This window comes from Balaenoptera ricei, chromosome 17 (genome assembly GCF_028023285.1).
Source record: "Balaenoptera ricei isolate mBalRic1 chromosome 17, mBalRic1.hap2, whole genome shotgun sequence".
In the NCBI taxonomy this organism is placed as follows: Eukaryota; Metazoa; Chordata; class Mammalia; order Artiodactyla; family Balaenopteridae; genus Balaenoptera; species Balaenoptera ricei.
This window is the reverse complement of record NC_082655.1, coordinates 81,592,904-81,612,167: the sequence shown is the minus strand read 5'-3', so window position 1 is coordinate 81,612,167 and position 19,264 is coordinate 81,592,904. Positions and strand designations below refer to the sequence as shown.

The following is a 19,264-nucleotide window of genomic DNA, read 5'->3' as shown; positions in this document are numbered from 1 at the left end:
TGACTGAAAATTTTAGTATTGACTATTTCTCACTAAGGTGATTGGAGTATTTTCAACTAAAAACATACAATATTTTATAATATGAACAGTCATTTAAGTTCAACAATAAAAAATCGTGAACATAATTTTAATATCTTAGTACCGTTTTTCCCTTTGTTTTGTAAATAAATGTAAGAGTCTTGGGGGAACGGCTCAGTTTGCTGTGAGCCTTGTTCAGGTTTCAATTCTCAAACTTTTTTAAGAGGTTACACACAAAACCTCCTCCAAATTTGGTAGATTTGAGCATTATTTGTCATAATAACAAAATGAAAGTGATCCTATGACCCAGAAATTCCACAACCGAGTATATACCCAAGAGAAATAAAAACATATATTCAGACAAGAACTTGTACAAAACGTTTATAGCAGCATTATTTACAATGACCAAAAGGTGGGAACAAACCAAAAATCCATCAAGAGATTAATGGATAAGCAAACTGTGGATACTCACATAATGGAACATTGAACAGCCATAAAGAGGAATGGCGTTCTGATACCTGCTACAACACGACAAACCTGATGTTGTACTACATGGAAGAAGCTGTTACAAAAGATCACATATTGTATGATTCCATTTGTATGAAATGCCAAGAATAGGCAAACCTATAAAGACAGGATGTAGATTAGTATTTGCCCCGGCTTAGTGGGATGGGGGAATGGTGAGTGACTGCTTAATATAGGTACAAAGGTTTCTTTTGGGGTGATGATAATGTTCTAAAGCTAGATTGTGGTGATGGTTGCACAAGTGTATGAATATACGAAAAACCACTGCATTGTACCCTCTTCAAAGGTGAATTTAATGGTATATCAATTATATCTCAATAAGGCAGTTATATAAAAAGTGTAATGACATTTTATATTTGTTTATATAAAATAAACAAAGGGCAAGGAAATTATTTTTTCTCATTACATAAAATATAAATGTTAACTACTGAAGTTTAAATATTAATGCTTTTCCCCCCAAATAATTGCAGTGGTCTTATGGGAAAAACAAATGCTTTAGGAAAATCTTCCTGGAATCTAGCAGCAATTACCGTTTTTTCATTAAGTACCTTTACTAAACAATTTCTATTTTATTTAATTTAAAATATAAAATTTGAGTTCAAGGATAAAATAATGCATTTCAAAATTTTGATGTAATTACCTTGGAAAGATTTATTTGTCTTCCTTTAATTAAAAAGCAAGATTAGTGTGTAAAGTTTATTTTTTCCTTTTAAAAGAAAATTCAATTTAGAAGATAAGATGTTTTTATTGCCGAATTACTTGATATTTTCCTTTTTTTCTGCAAGAGGATCTATGCTTGCATATATTAGAACATTGTGCTAATGCCTCCAGGGGGATAAAAAGGCTTTGGCCATTTTCTTTCTGGAAAATGCACAAATGAAAATTGCTTGCTCACTTGGCACCATCGGTGAGAATTAAGTCATGGGTCCAGGCGTCTCCATCCTATTCCCAGAGTCTGGTCCTGACCCAGAACAGTCGGGGGAAGTGAATTTCATTGTGGTTGACATAGGGTTATTGCACCACATAAAAGATTTTGCCAAAGATTCAAAATTATTTAGAACTTTTATTCCTGTTTGATTTTCACGTTTGCAGAAGGGTACACATTACGGTAATGGTTAGCAGCATATATATTGGGATCATGTAGTCCTAGGGACATTATTTAAAGTCCTTTAACCTGAATTTCTGGTATTTTATTAGAGTAATATGCATCCGCCATTAATGATTTTGATAATGCACACAAAGCTTTAGCATAACAGCGTAAGTGGTTGTAATAGTGATAATACAACTGCTTAAATTCTATCCTCCCTTCTGCCCCAAGGATTTATCTCCATTAGGTCAACAAACTTCACATGAATTGGGAATTACTAAGCTCCAAAGGATGTTTATTCTGGAATTCCTAGTAAATTTGGAAAACATAGCCACTTTAAATATTTGTAACAAAGGCTGGTGGTTTCCTAAAACTCAGCAGGGTGACAATGGCAAGTCACGGTTACTGGGAGTTAAGGTTTTCGTCAGGACGCAGAGGATCTGTACTTAGTGCAGATCTGCCGTGGGTCCTGTGCACGCCCATCTAACACCCCCGCCTCTTCCCTTCCCTTGTTAAGCTCCCTCACCGCCCCACCCCCACACAGCCCGTTTCCTTTCAGTGAAGTGGACCCCATCTTGACTGTGGAAAGGGACCAGTGTCTCAGTCCCGCCGTCCCGTCCACCGGCAGCACTTCCTGTTGTAGTGATTGGCACGTGACTCCACGTGGTCCAATAGCGTCTGTGTAGGGATGTCAGGAGTCTTTAGAGAAACAAATAAAAAGCTTCCTTAGTCTCCTGAAATAACTTCCAGAAGAAATCCTCCATCCTTAGAAGTAGGTGATGTCAAAGCAAGTAGCCCTTTAGCTACTTGGAACTAAAAGGGGAGCTGGCATTGGAATGAACTTGATGTCACATGATGCAAAGCAGAGGAAATGAACAAAGACTGGAATCTTTGTGATGTCATTGCTCCGCTGAATTAAACCACGCACGAAGACTCCCTGCCCATTGGCTTGCTGTTTATTCGAGCTAATAAATCCCCTTTATTGCATGAACCAGATTGAATTATATTTGATTTGTTTGTTTTATTTCTGGCAACAGAAAATATACTGAAATGCCAGGTAGCGTCATATATGTATTTTCTGTTGTTTCTTTTGGATATGGATAATCCAAAAGATACAGCCTAGTAAGTGTCTAAAATCTATTTATTCATACTGTTAATCATAATTATTACACTTTAAAACAAAAAAGGAAAGTTTACACTCTCAACTAGGGAACAATGAAAATATAGTGTGTGGCCTGCATGTTATCACGAGTGTTAAAGAAATAAAAATAAAGTCATTCCAAGGATGATAACAATTGACAATATTTAGTAAGAGATCATATATTTTGTCATGATAACTTGTATATATATTACCTTTAATTGAGTGTATTTAATTGAGCGTAAATGCTTTATTATCCTCATTGCCTCTTTGTTACGTACATGCATATGGCCCACAACATCTTCTGCAAGTAAGTCTTTGCATGTGATGGATTCAGGTGGTTACGTTTGAGAGCGACATTTAATGTATTTGTGGAAGAAGGTTAAATAAAGTTGGCAAAAGATGGATTATTTCCACACACATGTTAATTCTACCTAAAAAAGTGCTTTGTTTTTACTTAACAGTTTTTACTGCTTAGACATCTTGAACACACTGGCCTTTTTCTATGGATGTTGCCTGCATCTCATTTTCTGTTTGCCTATCTTCTTGCAGGAAAGTGCAGCTGTGCTTGTCTTACTGTCTGTGTTTTAATGGCGTGTGTGAGTTGAGGATGGATTGTTTAATGATCTGCATGGAAATTTGGTCCTGAGGCACACATAAAAAATACTGTCGCTCTTCTGTCCGTATCCAGAATCAACACTGGGCAAGGCCTGCAAAAAATTTGTGAACCGCAAAAACGCTGGAAAGTGAAGGGTCCTGATCATATTCATCACTCACATTTGTACAAACGTTAACATTTCAGACAGGTTATGTATCTGTTATTGTCTCATCTTGTTGCAGTGACTCTGAGGTTGGGAAGTCAGGTTATTAAACTTGCTGGGAGGTTAGGCCCTGTTTTACAGTGCAGGTTGTATTATTATTCAGGTATGGGGAGGCCAACAGGTCAGGAGACTATGCCGTGGAGAAGATGGCTTGTAACTCTCCGTTCCCAAGAGCGGAGGACACGCCACTCCGTGGGGGCCACACGAGGAGGCACCAGGCTCCATCAGGAAACAGCAGGAGAGCGGCAGCAGTGGGCAGGAGTCTCTCTTGGGCTTTCCTGGGAAGGAAGGGGGAAGCAGGTAAGCAGGCTTAGGATTGGCTGGTTTGAATATTTCAGTGGGCTCTGGGGCAGAAGGGTTGTCCCTAGTTGCCTGGTACCTGGCTCTGGGGTTATTAGGGCAGATGGATGGTGACGTGGAGTGCAAGAGCCACAGAGGAGGTGGTTGGAGTGTGGGCTCAGGATTGGTTAGTTTCAATCTGAAAGGTGCACTCACAGGTGAGGGGTGAGGTGTGTACTACATCTGGGAATTGGCTGGCCCTGGGAGGCGCAGTCCTTCCAGGATAACAGGGCCCAGATATCAAAGCATCTGAATAAAAAGACGTGCTTAATACAAGCCCAAGCACTTTGCTCACTAAATATTTTTTAATATTATAATTGTAATCATATATTTTATGATTATAATCATATTAGAATCTTATGAGCATTTAATCTTGGTGAAGAGAAACAGTACTGTTCTTTAATGGAGTGGTTCACTGAATGTGTAGAAGACTACAAAGATTAAGAAGGCTTTTTTTCTCAAAATAGGAACGAGCAAAATAGAACTATGTTATAGATTTCATTTGCTTCCACATTTCTCAAGTCATATTCTTTGTGGAAGGTTTGCCTGGAAACTTTCTTTAATTTATTGATTTCTTCTTTACTTCGTAAAATTTCTCTTTATTAAATCTATAACCTTCAGGATGAGGCTGAATATATACATATTTTATCAATAGGACTTTCTGTGAAAGTAACTGTCTGGACAAAAATCAGGTAAAAATGGTGTTTCTTTTTAATGGTACTTTTATATAATTCTATAAAACTTTAAACATATTTAACGTATCTTCCTGGGGAAATTACAAAGAGAAAAAATAAACATGGGCCCAGGGTTTCATAGGCACTCCTGCTGGGAGAGGTAGACTCGGAACCTGAAAAGTTTTACTCTGGGGAGCAAATTCCAGAACTGCAGAGTAAGGACCTAGATGAACTCGGTTTTCCTCTAAAGCAACACAAATATGACAAAGTGAGGAAAATCAACCATTTCAGAACTTTGGCAGTTAACCAAGGCCACAGAATGAACTGAAGATCTTCTGTCCAAGAGAAAATACTGAACCACAGTATGACAGCAGGCTCTGAGCTGTCTTAACATAAAGCTACTCCATTCTCCCCTCCACAGCGCACACACACAGTAGCCCAGTGACCCAGTAGCTGAGAGCCAAACTCATGGCGGGCAACGGAGAGACGTGACCATTTGTAGAACTCCGTTAAAGCACTATCTTCAGAGCACAGTTGATATTTTGTCCGAATTTGCAGCTCCCTGGGAAAGCTCAGAGTATTTGACTCAGAGCTCATCTTGGGGTGAGGGGCAAAATAAGAAGTCTACCCCTTATTATTACAGAAACAATAGAAAACGTCTGGTAATACTGTAGGTAATTAAGTCTGCAGTTTCTATTGGGAAAACATGATAGGGATCAAAAAAACTCTGACAATTCCTGTTTATCTAAAAGGATGAGTGAATGTGCAGAAAACATCTGAGAAAGGAAAAGGCACCCATCACTGACCTGGGACTGACCTCGAGGCTCTGCACAAGCAGGAAGTGAGAGGTACAGCTCTCTTGTAAACTGGCTAAAGTTGGAAAGTATGTCCTCACACACAGACCCCCTCACCCAGGGATGGAAGATCTATATTGGAAAGGCACTTAAGGAAATCTAACCAATCATTGGCTCACCAGTAAATTATAATGACCAAGGTGTGCCTCCTCGGAAACCAAACTTTAAAATAGTAACAAGAACTTAAAAGACAATGTTAGAAGACAGCTCAGTGGCCACAGACCTCAGGAAATACAAATTCTGTATTTTTTCAAGAGAGTTGTAAAATAACAACAAGAACAACAGTGACAAGAGACTTGGTGGGGTGACACTAGAGAAGTTATAATACATAAAGTATCTAATTTTCAACAAAAAATATGGGACAGGCACAGAAACAGAATATTATGCCGTATGCACAAGGGAAAGAAAGGAGTCAACAAAAATGCCATGAAGGAGCCCAGATTTGGGACTTAGGAGAAAGAGACTTTAAATCAATCCTAATAAATATGTTCAAAGGACAAAAGGAAATCATGTCTAAAGAAAGGAAAGTATAAAACAAGTCTCACTCAAAAATATCACTAAATAAATAGAAATAATTTTAAAAAGAACTGAATTGAAGTTCTGGCATAGTAAAGTAAAATAATGGAAATGCAAAATTCACTGGAGGACTTTGACAACAGATTTGAGCAAGCAGAACAAAGAATCAGGGACCTTAAGGATACATCAGTAGAGATGATGCAGTTTGAGGAACAGAAAGAAAAAGCAATGAATAAAAATGAACAGAGCTTCAGTGATGTGTGGGACACTGTGCAGCTTATGTGTGTGTATATATATACACACACATACAATGTGATCAAATACACACCCACAGAAAGAAAAGAGAAAGGGAAAGGAACAGAAAACATATTTGAAGAAAACAATGGCTGATAATTTCCCAAATTGGATAAAAAAAATATTAGCTTCACCCAAAAGATACTCAACAATTTCCAGGTAGAATAAACTCAAATGGATCTACCCCTAGACACTTAAAAAATGACATGTACAAGGGATACCTAAGATTAATGGCCAACTTCTCATCAGGAATCACGGAAGCCAGAAGACATAAGATGACATTTTCAAAGTGCTGGAAGAAAAAAGCTATTGACTGAGAATTCTATATGCAGCTAAACTCATCTTCAATAACAAAGGAAAAATTAAAACATTTGCAGAAAAACCCAAAAACCGACAGACTAGCAGACATGCCCTATATGAAATATTAAAGTGAACCCTTCAGGCTAAAATGAAAGGACAGTAGGTGATTTCTCAAATACATACAAAGAAAAAGCACCAGTGCACTGCTGTAATGAAAAGCAGTATAAATGTACTTTTGGTTGTATTTTTTGTCATATCTGTTTTAAATATAACTGCATAAAGCAATAATTATAAAACAGTTTGATGACCTTTAAAGTATAACAATGTAATTTGTATAGTAATACAAATGAGTGGGGAAGAAACAGAAGTATATTAGAGTGAAGATTTTGTATGATATTTAAATTAAATTATTATTAGTGTGAACTACATTGTTTTAAGTTGAAATGTTAATTGTCATCTCCAGGGCACCCAGTAATAATACAACTGAAAAAAAATACAGTAAAAAAAACAACAAGGAAATTTAAAATGTATGCCAGAATAGATCTACTTGAAAAGCAGAAAAAGGCAGGAATGGATGAGTAAAGAAAAGAGACAAAAGACATGTATTGATTGAAAGCAAATAGCAAAATAACTATAAATACTACGTTAGTAATATATTAAATTTGAATGACTAAACACCTCAATCCAAAGGCAGAGATTAGCAAAATGGATAAAAAATAAATATGATCCAACAATATGCTGTTTATAGAAGAAACACTTTACATTTAAAGAGACAAGTTGAAAAATAAAAGGTTGGAAAAGTATACAATGCAAAGTTTAACTGATACGGGGCTGGGAGAGCAATACTAAATCAGACAAAATTGATTTTAAGACAAAGTTGTTACTAGAGACAAAAAACCTTAATTTCCTTTATAATGATAAGGGTGTTAACTAATGAGAAATATATATGGTTATAAACATAAATGCACCTAAATCTAGATCCTCAATATAAATGAAGCAGAAACGGACAGAATTAAAGAGAGAGATAAGTCAACAATTTAGTTGGTGATTCAATACAGATTTTCAGTAATGGATAAAACAACTAGACAGAAGATCGATGAGAAAATAGAAGACAAACAACATTGTGAAACAGCTAGGCTTAGTAGACATATATAGGACACAACACTTAACAGAAAAAAATATATTTTTCTCATGTGCACATGAGATACTGAAAAACACAAAAGTCTTTGAAAGAAATTAAAAGTATTTTAAAATAAATGGACAACCAGTTTTCATGAATCATAAGACTGAACTTTACTAAGATTGCAGTACTCCCTACATTAATCTACAGATTCATTGTAACCTCATAAAAATGCTAGCGAGTTGTTTATAGAAACTGGCACGCTGCTCGTAAAATTCATATGAAAAGGCAATGACTCGCAACAGTCAAAATAATTTTAAGAAAGAATATTGTTGGAGGAGTCACCATTCCTGATTTCAAAACATACTGCAAATCCATGGTAATAAAGGTGTTGAAGTATTGGTGTAAGGATAGACATACAGATCGCTGGAATATAATCGAGAGTCCAGAAATAAATCTTCATGTTTATGCTGAATTGATTTATAACAACAGTGTCAAGATCACTCAATGGGGAGAGAAAGGTCTTGTTAATAAATGGTTCTGGCACAACTGGATATCCACGTGCAAAGAATGAGTTTGGACCTCTGCCTCTTAACATACTCAAAAATCAACTCAAAATGGACTGTAGCCCAAAATATAAGAGCTAAAGCAATAAAACTCCCACAAGAGAACATGGGAGTAAACCTCCGTGACTATGGTTTCTTACATACGACATCAGAAGTAAAAACACTGAAAGAAAAAAAGTGGATAAACTGGACATCATCAAAATTAAAAACTTGTATGTCTAAGGGCACCATCAAGAAATGATGCTAATGTGTATGGGGTTCTTTCTGGGTGCTGAAAAAGTTCTAAAATTAGTTTGTGGTGATGGTTGCACAACCCTGTGAATGCACTAAAAAGGCTGGAGTGAATACCGCACATGAGTAAATTTTATGGCATGTGAAATACGGCTCAATAAAGCGGGAGGAAACGTTTCCATTGTCTTTCTGATAGATTTGAGGACAATTATGTAAGTTCTCTTGCTTGATAAGATATCCAGTCTTCAGAGAGGGTAATTGTGGGTCACAAATGAGTGTGCAGAGGTAAGATGTATTAAGAGGGAGGAAGAGCAGTCTCCCTGTTGAGTGACATCCAGAGAACTCTTTTTACACTTTCTACTTATTTTCAGCAAAATCTGTTTCACTTGCTTTCTATATCTGGGAAAAATTCATCTGTGCCGTTCATTCATCCCTTCACCATCCACTTATGCATCCATTCATTCACCCTTCCATCCATGGGTCTATCCACTACACTTTATGAACTTCTTCGCTCAGAGAAGAGTCCTGATAAGAATGTGGCTCATACATTTAGTAAGAACATAAACAAATGAACAAAATAACTCCCCAAACACTCAAAGATACTTTAAGAGCAGAGAGCAACATGATAGTGAGGAAGTGACTGTAAGCCCGGGAGCTTGGATACAGCTGTACAGACAGATACTTGACTGGCTTTTAGCCAGGCTGAGGTCCCACTGTGGGACCCACACAGGGGTGCCATGTATTGCAGGAGAGATAAAGGTGCCTCCAAACATGGATGCTATTTCGCCCCACCTGTCACACTGAGATGTTATGAAAATGATGTAAGTGAGAGAATAAAGCAGATGGCAGTGTGGCAGCAGGATCCACGGTCTGCACAAAAGATCAGCAAGCAGTCCAGCCTCGGTGCCAGTGCATCCTTCAGTCACGTGGGCTTCCTCGTCTCCTTGGTGTCAAACAGCCTGAAGACGGTTATCTCTTCCTGCTCTTGACAAATCTGAAATCCGGAAGGAAATATTTTGCTCTGATGGACAGCTATTCTCCTCCTCCTCTGTCTTCTTCTCCTTGTTTTTCATTTCATTAGAAAAGGTGAAGTTCCTGCAATGCAGAGTGAATAGAACATGTTCTCTTTCTTAGGTGGCTTGTGACATATTTACACCAGCTCCTCTTATGCAGAAGCAAGCCTTCCTACACAGCTGCCAGCTTGCTCTTCCTTTCACTTTTAAATCCTTGGGTGGAATGCAAGCAAAGCTGTGTCGAGTTTATTAATTACTTTGGATAATAACTTTACTAAGTACAATGTGATCAACTTTCAAGTATATGCCCTTTGAAATATATTTTTCTGTAAAATATTTTCTTCTGGTAATAATTGTCGCATTTATTTGGGCACACCATGAATCTGTGTGGAGGTTTTGTTTTGTTTTTTGATGCACATATCTTTTCTTTTTTGGCTGTGTTGGGTCTTCGTTGCTGCGCGTGGGCTTTCTCTAGTTGCGGCGAGCAGGGGCTACTCTTCGTTGTGGTGCGCGGGCTTCTCATTGCAGTGGCTTCTCTTGTTGTGGAGCATGGGCTCTAGGCACGTGGGCTTTAGTATTTGTGGCTCGTGGGCTCTAGAGCGCAGGCTCAGTAGTTGTGGCACACGGGCTTAGTAGCTCCATGGCATCTGGGATCTTCCTGGACCAGGGATTGAACCCGTGTCCCTTGCATTGGCAGGCGGATTCTTAACCACTGTGCCGCCAGGGAATCCCTGATGCACATATCTTTTTATGAAGGGATTTTTTATTGGAATGCAGATGGTGAAAACATCTGTATCCCTGTATAGATTGATGATTTGTACTGTGATAAGCTGTGATGGGGAGAGGCTGCAAACTCTCTCCTTTCTCTGGTTATAACTGGAATAGTCAAGGCACCTGGGATTTTGACTTTCTTCTTTATGTAGAGCATGAAGAATTGACTTTTGTAGATTCTAAGAAATTTTATGAGGGAAGTCTCTATTTGGTAGGGATAAAATATTTGGTGGGGATAAACTCTATTATAAATGGATAAAAATCTTAGATACAGCAAAATCCAAAGTTTCTCCAACTGTGGCCTAAAGCCTGCTAACTCAGAATCACCCAGAACGCCTTTTAGTGATGGATGTGATGAACGGCCACCCTTCCGCATAGAATGTCTCTGGTGGGGATGGAGGCGGCTGCAGCTTCACTACAGATCCAGGTGTTACCTGTGCCCACAAACCCCTGAGAACTACGGAAGCTTGTATGAACCTCCATTAGAGCTAAACCTACTTGAAAAGCTGGCTCTGATAAATCCCCATGATTCCAGAGTTGTTTTCCATGGGAAGGACTATAAATTCTGTCTAAAATCTTCCAATCTGATAATGCTCTTCCGACGGGCTTCCTTGATTCTGTCTATGTTGCCACCATTTCTCACCACCTGTATTTGAATCCTGTCATCTCTACCTCTTTTTTTGCCACTCCTTTCTCAAAACAGGTGCAGTCTACTTATCCTTTCCAGATTCTAGACTTGTCTTAATCTCTTCCACTAATATCATGTATGTGGTCAATGACCCATTTTTTCTTAGTCCTTCTTAGATGGGAACGTTTAATTGGATACATTTACTTTTCCCATGGAGTTAATGAAAATAAATGGCATTTTATATAGGTACGTTAGTGTCGGGACTCCGGAAACTACACGGGCCTGGAGAGTCAGTGCGTAGCCGCGGTGCTGGTGAGCCACGTGACTCCATGACCGTCGGTCCTCATCAGGCACCTTCTGTGCGCTGGACACTACGTCTGTGCTGGGCTACGAGAGGAATATAGCGGAGTTACTTTAAAGAAACTCCATTCTGACGAACAAAAGAGGAATGCAGACATTCACAGGAACTGGCGGGGTGCATCTTAAGGTAAAGAACACAAGTGGGGTCAGACCAGGGACCAAGCACCATCACCTCCTTGTGTGTCATGTTTAGCAAGATTCGGAGTCTGTAGGGGCTCGCTAATGGGGAGTAAACGCAGCGACTGAGATCGTAACAACCCCTGAGCTTGCTATGCAGATAGATTAGATAACGATGCTGATAGCACTAATAGAAATCTGTGGAATGTGCTTGCGTTTCAGGTGGTAAGACACCCAATCGCGTCTTGAGTTGTGGTGGAGGAAGGCCCAGGACCAGCTCTCCCAGGGCAGCAAGGCTGGAGTCCAGCACTGCCATAGGAAGTCACGCCAACAGTCTTGAAGTGTGGGACCGAGCGATTGTCATCAAATTCTGGGAAGCCACAGGGACTAAAACAAGGCAGATTATTAGACAAACCCATGAGAGCTGCAGGTCCACTCTGACACTGATGGGTCTCCTCTACAGAGGCCTGCAACTTGGCCAGGGTCTTATATATCAAATTAAATTGGATGGAACTGGATTTCATTAGGTGGAATGGATTACCTCTAGCCTTCTAGACTTCCTGGACGTGTGAGAGGAGAGGTGTTTTTCACTACTTACTGTCTGTGTTTTTGGGAAGAGCTATGATGCCAAAGGATACATAGAGTTCAGAAACAGTGTCCATGCCAGCCACGTTCCCATGGGGCAAAATCCGAAGTGCACCGTTCCTGGTGAAGTAGAGGGAGGTGGTGGAGTGTGGAGGGTGGATCTTAACCTTTCAGTCATTCTCACACAACACACATGTTGATCTCCAGGTTAGGATTGTCTCAATGGTAGGTAAGTAGATAATCAATGGGATCAGTGCAGAAAAACAAAAACATACAAAACAAAGACAAAAACTCAATTACTTAATGTTTTCTGAAAATATATGGTAGGAGTATCTCAACAGCAGTCTACGAGGCCATTAATGGAAGGGTCAACGTGGTTGAAGGAGATGGATAGTGAAGTGACAGTCTTTTGTAGGCTTGGGAAGAGTTAAACTTGTTTGCCATCCATCAGGAAGGAGCCTGTGGGGATGGGCAGGTGGGTGATACGGGGCAGGGACAGTGAACCCTAGAGGTGACAGTGGCGGTGGTAACAGTTAGGACTGGGATGAGCCAGCGTCCCACGACTTAGGCTTCACCGTTGCCTCCAGGAGTGTACTGCGGTTATTACATACTCTGAGTGTGGGGAAGCACGGCTATGGATTAGGACAGGAAAGAGGGAAGGGAAGGAACCGTTTTTAAAATCCTCATCAAGAATAGCAGATTTATAAATTTCAAAAAGTCAAGCCACACTTAAGATGGCACTGTTTTGTTGATGATCGTTTTCCAAATACAGAACACCTTAGGTTACCAGTATGAGGTTCAGAGGACAAAGAGCAAAGTTCATTTTGTGTTTGTCACAAAACGCTTATTCATGTGTGCAAATGTGGGTTTCAGAAAACTTGATTCCATCCATGGAATTTTAACAGGCTCTCGAGATCTCCCAAGTATTTTGACCACAGAACTTCTCTGGCAGCTTCTTTTTTAGCATGATGAGCATCTCCCAGCCCTTCCCAGCATCTCCCAGGTGCCCTTCCCAGCATCTCCCAGGTCTTTCTCGAAAGATTCCTGGGCCTCAGGGCAAAGGAAACGCAGTTTCACTCACGTCCAACGTATTCAGTGAATCAGTCTTTCCTAAACTAAAAGAATGAGTGGCAAGAAAAATAGCAATAGGATCCTTTTAACCATGAATTTCCATGAAACCCAAATAGTCACTGAGATTACCAGGGGCTCCAGTGGTGCCTAAGCCTGCTCTTTCCTAACCACCGGGACCAGCCTCGTTTGAGACCACAGGCTCTCAGGTTCCAGGCCTCCTCCAGGCTCAACTAGGACACCTCTGAGTTATATTAAGTACTGGCATGTGTTTATGTGGCTGGCCAGGGAATGTACTTTAATTCTGAGCTGGTTCTATATTTAGGTTGTGTCTTTTGTCAGATTGGATATAGTTTATACAGTGGATATTCTCGTGTTTTACCCCATATGTTCTCCATGTGTGATGTCTGGACCAACTCCATCAGCACCACCTGGGGACTTGCTAGAAATTCAGATTTTGCCTCCACCCTGGAGCTACTGAATCCGAATCTCTGACAGTGCAGCCCAGCGATCTGCCTTTCCATGAACTCTCCAGGTGATTTTGTTGTACAGTAAGGTTTGAGAACTACTGTTCTAGACAAACAGAATCCAGATCTAGGAAAATGAGTACGTAATACCAAAGCAAGACGGCGTTAAACACTTCCTAAAGGAGACATGCAGAAGCCTGAATCCTGGATGTCTTTTAGGGATGCTTACTTTTAAACACACAGAAGTAACTTACTCCTTTCAATCATACTTCACTACCCTCCACCTTGTTTTCCCTCCAGAAGCTGATACTGTGCTATGTTACTTTAGTAACCCAGCTGTCTTTGTTGAGTTGTAATCTCTCACACATTAGGTCTTTGTAATATTGTTACAGCAACTGCTTTGGATGATATGGAAAACTGAGAAAAGACATGTTTTGGATGAGAGTTTTTAAATATAAAAGTACATTCACTCTGGGACTTTTCTGGTTACAAAGTAGAATACTACTTCAAATTAAAAAAAGGTTTGTTCATTAATTTCAGTCATCTATATTAGGCTATTTTATCAGTCATCTTAATCCTAATTTATCCAAAAGTCTAATTACTAGGCATCTTTTTTCTGTACTTGCCTTACTGTACCTTCAGCCGTGCATGTCAAACTATTAATTAGTTTCCAGTGATAAATTTGTCCTTCCAGAAATTAATGGAAGGTGAGATGTTTCATTCTATGAGATGATGTGATATTGAGTATAAGAAATGTATTTCCTTTTTATAATGATACTCTGAGACATATAATAAATCAAAGAGAATAACTGTTAAAACATTTAAGGAAGGTCGGTGGGAAAAAAGATGGCTGTGGTAACTTCTGCAATCAGAAAAAGCAATGTTGGTTTTTTTTTTTTAACATCTTTATCGGAGTATAATTGCTTTACAATGGTGTGTTAGTTGCTGCTGTATAACAAAGTGAATTAGCTATACGTATACATATATCCCCATATCCCCTTCCTCTTGCGTCTCCCTCCCACCCTCCCTATCCCACCCCTCTAGGTGATCACAAAGCACCGAGCTGATCTCCCTGTGCTATGCAGCTGCTTCCCACTAGCCAGTTATTTTACATGTGGTAGTATATATAAGTCCATGCCACTCTCTCACTTCGTCCCAGCTTACCCTTCCCCCTCCCCATGTCCTCAAGGGTATTTTTTTTTAAAGCCTTTTGACACCAATTCATGATTTCAGATATTGAGGGAAATCCCATATTTTTATAGAAATTTTCTTTTTTGGAAAAATGTGTGGAAATCTCATCATGCTAAAAACGCTAGAGCCACTCGGAACGTCTTCTTTCACTTTGCTGTTGCTGTAGGAAGTGACCTCCTATTCAGCGCGCTGCCGCTTCCCCTCCTGTTGTTCTGTGTGGTGCAGAGAGCACCCCACTGGCGGCAGTGAGGCACACAGCTGTCTTCACGTGGGTCAGATGCTAGACCAGCGGCTAGGCAAGTGAGCGTCATCCAGCCAGAAATCCTCCCAGAGCTCTGTATTTAGGTCTCTGGCCCAGATTTCCTCAACCTTTTGGGCTGCTGTATATATAGAGTAGAATACAAATGAGTTTCAGAAGAACATAAATTATCTAAAGTTGTTCCCTACTGCGCAAAAAAAAAAGGTCAAATATTTATTTGTAAAGATTTTCTTTCATCACTGGTATGCTATTTTCCATCTATATGCATTTTGCTTCTGATACAAAAATGGTATTGTATTGTTACCAAGTCCAGTTTTTAGACTATTTTTCAATCCATTTATATCATCAGTAATGATTTTGCTCTATTTGTAAGATTTTTTTAAAGGTGTCATTGGGCATGTACAGAGGGTAATGATTCTATATGTATGTTAGGCTTCTTGCTCTGGAAAATCTTGCTTTCTGAATTCTACGTTGTCTTGGACTACTTGGTATGTATCTAATGGACTTTTCCTGCTCTAATTGTAATAGGCTTGTCTGGCTAGCTAGTCAATCAGGTTAAAGGGAGTTAACTCCCGTCCTTTGCAGGCTGTAGTGAGGGACACCACCAGGATGGTGTCAGTGGAAAGTAAGTGTGAACTGGCATGAGTAAGGGCGGGGCCACAGGTTGGTTGGTTGGTTGATGTTTTCCCTGTGGTGTTTGGCTAGAGTACAGTTCGCAAGGTCTAAAGGTTTTCTGTCTTGTTAGGCTGCTCCTTGTGCGGTTCTGTGGCTAGAGAGAGCAAGTTTTTCTTGGAGATTTTTTTGGTCTGTACCCACAAGTAGTTCCAGGTGACCCATTCCTTTGGGACCAGTATTTCAGTTGTTCTCCAGTTTCCAGTAGGTCTACCTCCTTTACTCCAACTTGAAGTGTCTTCTCACGTTTATTTTTTATATAATGTCTAGAGTTTTCAATTGTGCCTTGCATTCAGGAAGCAGAAGTCGATATTTGATTAATCTTTTAATACTGCATTTTTCATATTATTCATCTGCTAGAAAGCCCAGATACCAACCACTGGTTAAAGGATGTGGTCAGAATTTATTTGCCTGGTATTTAAGTCCTAATTTGTTAGAGCAGCTTGCAGAACTAAGGAAACATTTTGGTTACTAGATTACTGGTTTATTATAAAAGGATGTAGCTCAGGAACAGCCAAAATGAAGAGATGCACAGGCCAGGTATTGGGAAGGGGCAGGGAGGTTCCACACCCTCTCCAGGGGTGCCACTCTCCCAGCACCTCCATGTGTTCCCAACCCCAAATTTCTCTCACCCTCCCATTTTGAGGTTTATGGAGACTTCATTACAGACACACGGTTGCTTAAAGTCATTGGTCGTCGGCGATTGGACACATTGTCAGCCCTTCTCCCCTCCCCAGAGGTCAGGGGTTGGGACTAAAAGTTCCCACCCTCTAGTCACTAGGTTGGCTCCATTGGCATCCAGCCCCCACCCTTAGGTGCTGTCAAAAGTCACCTCATAAACATAACAAAGGATATCTTTATCACTCTCAACACTTAGGAAACTCCAAGGGTTTCAGGAGCTTTGTGTCAGAAATGGGGAAGAAGACCAAATATATATTTCTTATAATATCACACTCTTCCATCTGCTTAAGTCACGGGTTTGTTTTAGACAACAAAATAAGATGTTTCAGATGAAATTTCTTTGCCAACTGTCTTGCACACTGCTAGGTAAAAGTAATTTATTTTTCTCAATACTCATAGTTGATATATACCCAATCTCCCTCACGTTATTTGGAATAGAGAAGGTGCTCTATAATCTCTTGAATTGGTTTGTTAAGCGTCATAAAAGGGAAAGGGTGAACAGTAAGAGAGAAAAACAAACTTTCAGCAATCACTCTTCTGATTATGGTAAAAGATAATTAATTGCATTCTTTGGTGGTAGAAGTCATAGCTCAAGGAAAAAGAGAGTGGCAAGGATGAAAGATTTTCTTCTGACTGTTAAAAAAGCATAATAATCTTAGCAATGAGGCACAAGTTTCCCTAAGGATCTGGATTTTGGAAGAAATTCGAGTGTTTTTCCTTCTCAATCCAGGTAACTGCAGCAACTGGACCATCAAACTTGTTGCCAGAATGCTTACAAAGCTTTAGAAGGAAGCATCAAAACAGGCAAAAGGAGTAATAAAACCCACACTCTCTTGTTCACTTCCTTAGAAGAATAAGAAATGAGGCAGTGTGGCTGCAGCTTTTCTTAGACTTGCTACCTAGTCTACTTAGAAAACAAATTAGGGTGTCTAAGCTCCCTGAAGTGCTGTTTTACTGTTTGAGAGATCAAGATACAAGGCTAATAATGCCAGCATTTTGAAAGCAGGGCAACACTTCTGTTTGAAATTGCTATAGCAGGAAAAGCGTGGGTTACTTCGAAGGGGTAGACTTTGAGCAGAGGAATCTCAGCTCTCACGTGGGGTGAGCCTCCGCCCTCAGCCTGGGGTTTTATGCCACCCTGGAGAGTCTAATGTTTTAGAAATTAGTGTCATCTTCTGAAAGTCACCTTTGTAAGCCTTAGATGACCAAGATGTAGATTGAGATGGGGCTTCCTGGTGTAGAACCACCTCCACTCCAGGTCTGCCTTCTGGCTCTGTGATGTCCACACAGAGTTTCTACTAGAAGTAATTCTTTTTTTCCCCCTGCTTTGCCGATTTGGGATTTCCTCCTGGCCGGCTCCTTTCTTAGCACTCAGTGCACCAGAGGTCTTACTGGGGCCTCTCTCAGGGGAAGCCTTGTTGACCCCTCTAAGGAGCACTGGGCTTTCTGCAGTTTCTTCTTGGAAATTGAGCTGCTTGGACAGAGTTGATGTTCTTGTTGAATAAATAAGCCAGACTGCTCCTGCTCTGTCCTCTTGCCAACCCAGGACCAGTCTTCCACCAACAGCCCTCCCCCATGGCCTCCGTTTATTCTTTTCTCGGACTTCTCTTCGAGATGTCATCTCCTCTTTGAGATGAAGCCATTTACCTCTTCACTTTCCTGGTCTTTTCCTATTTTCAGGATGTGTAGGTTTGGACCCACATAGTCTAGAGGTGGCACATGCATAAAAATGTGAAAATTTCAGAAAGATACAAGTCAAATATTTTGGGAGTTGTCAAAATTCTCACCTTCTTGGTATGAAAATGAGAACTGCGTCACCAGGAAAAATCCTCTTATGTCCTCTTGTGTTGAGCTCAATTAAACTTTGAGTCATTTGTCGGTTGGGACTCCAAATTTCAGGCAAAGGAAACCACTTGTGGCTTCTGCCCAGTATCACAGGTCTTCATGGATCACTATGCCACATACACAGTCTAAATAGGTTCTAAACAAACCCATTTAAGGCACAGTGAAATAAAAGGACATTTCTGTACTAGACTAGAAACGCTAACCTGACAGCAGGGAGGGCCACGTGGAGCTCCTTAGAAAAGGATCTGGGTGAATCCTTAGGACAGATGTCCAAGCACAGCCTGCACCTGCCAGGATCAAACTAGAGGACACGCTGGCAAAGACCAGTTTGGGGTTTATATCAGATCTAGTGAGAAAACAGCACGGGAAAATGTAGGTCATAAAGAATTAACATCCCAACATTTATAAAATTTGGTCTCTTTGTGTTTACTTTTCTCCTCACAACAAATCCATTCAGGATGGGGTAATATGAATGAAAACGGTGTGAAATGTGCAGTGATATGAATTAAAAATAATTACACTTGCTACATATGAAAGTGCAATAATATGAATTAAATCTGTCATCTTTCATAGGCATGCTTTCACATAGGTAATCTCAGACATTCAAAAAAGGCCGCAAGGTAGATAAACACCATTGTATTGATGGGAAAAGGAACATTTTGCTTACTCTATGCAGTTTTGCACAGTCCTTTTGGTTCATTTAGTGTGCCACTCTCGACTCTGGGCACCTTCTTTCCTCGGCTTGAAAAGTCTCCTTCCCACCCTGACTCTCATTGGGTTCATGCTTACTCACTCAGTAAACTCTGTTCTAGATTTCATTTTCTCCAGGGCTCCTCCATAGTCTTGGGTGAGTTATGCTCAGAATTATCTCACCTGTCACCACACTTACACCCCATCAGCGTGTTTCCTCGTCCGTCTTCCCACTAGACTAGGAGCTCCCCTTAAACAAGGGGAACATCTTGTTGCTAAGGAATCCCAGCTCCTAGAACTGAGCCTCGTGCACTGTCACCAGGTGATGACACCCGTAGGATGAATGGGTAGCAAAGCTGGCTATTTATTAAGTGAACTTAACACACGAAAAACCAAGCCCCTTTTCTTCAGTCATAGCAGACATTCTCTACAAG

At 40.1% G+C, this 19,264-nt stretch overlaps 1 protein-coding gene across 1 annotated transcript in view; it reads left to right on the top strand.

The window, feature by feature from the left end:
• Window positions 1-19,264, top strand: part of SNTG1 (syntrophin gamma 1) — a 472,569-nt gene that overhangs the window by 52,922 nt on the left and 400,383 nt on the right. The gene's annotated exons all lie outside the window — the stretch shown is intronic.